Consider the following 1,588-nt stretch of genomic DNA (forward strand, 5'->3'; position numbering starts at 1 on the left):
ATACACATCTGGAGTAAAGCTGTAATTGGAATCACTCTTTGATTACACTTACAATAAGCCACAGGCCTAGATCCAGCCCACATTTGCATTAGCCAAACAGATCATTTAAACAAGGGTGGGCTATGAATCATCAGCCTGCATCTTTCAAGTCATTGATGGTTAAAATAATCTCTTTACTTCACTCAGAGATGTGGTATTGCGTTTGGTTTAGTATTTTGGTAGAAAGGAATAAACTTAGTGACTTACACTTCGCCTTTATAGTATATTAGTCCTTAGCTCATGAGTCAGAAGTAAGTTTGTGGGTTCCTCCCCCACTTTGGTGAGTCTAGCTAGTTCATAGTTCAACTATAAATACAGAAATTAACTGGCTGGCCTGTGAGCTGGTGCTAAGGGTAGCCAGATCCCACATGGCCTTCTATATGGCTTAAGTCCAGGGCCTGGTAGCTTAAAAAACATGTGTTTTTTAAAACAGTTGCTTTGGGCACGTTTTTGACAGGCCCATATTTCCAAAAGGATGGGGAAATGGAGCAGAAGAGATTGAGGCATGACCACTGCTCATTGGGAGATGTTTTCTCCCTCTCTCTCTCTGCCTCTCTGACAAGTGCAAATGCACATGTCCTCTGGAAAATTAGCGGAAAACAAAGAAAAAAAATATGTAGAGAAATTAACATGAAAACACCATAGGACGTGTTCATTATTAAAAGGAATAAACTTAGTGACTTACACTTCGCCTTTATAGTATATTAGTCCTTAGCTCATGAGTCAGAAGTAAGTTTGTGGGTTCCTCCCCCACTTTGGTGAGTCTAGCTAGTTCATAGTTCAACTATAAATACAGAAATTAACTGGCTGGCCTGTGAGCTGGTGCTAAGGGTAGCCAGATCCCACATGGCCTTCTATATGGCTTAAGTCCAGGGCCTGGTAGCTTAAAAAACATGTGTTTTTTAAAACAGTTGCTTTGGGCACGTTTTTGACAGGCCCATATTTCCAAAAGGATGGGGAAATGGAGCAGAAGAGATTGAGGCATGACCACTGCTCATTGGGAGATGTTTTCTCCCTCTCTCTCTGCCTCTCTGACAAGTGCAAATGCACATGTCCTCTGGAAAATTAGCGGAAAACAAAGAAAAAAAATATGTAGAGAAATTAACATGAAAACACCATAGGACGTGTTCATTATTAACTGGACCCCCAGTATAAATCTGACTCAGATTGAAGCTCCACTTATCGCTGATGTACATTCTGGGGACTATACAATTTTAATTTCTTCAAATTAGTATTAATTCAGAGCCAGTGTCTCTAAAGTCTGCTTATTACTTTTTTATTCATTGACAATCATCCTGTATAAATAGCATCATAGATCTCTGGACATATCTCGGAGGAATATTTACAATATGTATTTATATTAGTTATGTCTTACTGATGTGAGAAATTGCCACAAATCTGGAGGCTTAAAGTAACATGCTTACTGAGGATGCTGCCTGGAACAGAGAAGCAGTGTCGGTGACTGGAGCAGAGGCAGCAGCTGGACGAGCAGCTTAGACTGTTGGGAGAGATGGTGAGTGGTGGTGGTGGTGGGCAGCCGAGGCTGCCG

At 41.1% G+C, this 1,588-nt stretch overlaps 1 pseudogene; it reads left to right on the forward strand.

Annotated features, from left to right (window-relative positions):
- The first annotated feature begins 1,468 nt into the window (after positions 1-1,468).
- Positions 1,469-1,588, forward strand: part of LOC102487616 (heterogeneous nuclear ribonucleoprotein L-like) — a 59,466-nt pseudogene continuing 59,346 nt past the window's right edge.

Source organism: Tupaia chinensis, unplaced genomic scaffold (assembly GCF_000334495.1).
Source record: "Tupaia chinensis unplaced genomic scaffold, TupChi_1.0 Scaffold000097_1, whole genome shotgun sequence".
Taxonomy (NCBI): domain Eukaryota; kingdom Metazoa; phylum Chordata; class Mammalia; order Scandentia; family Tupaiidae; genus Tupaia; species Tupaia belangeri.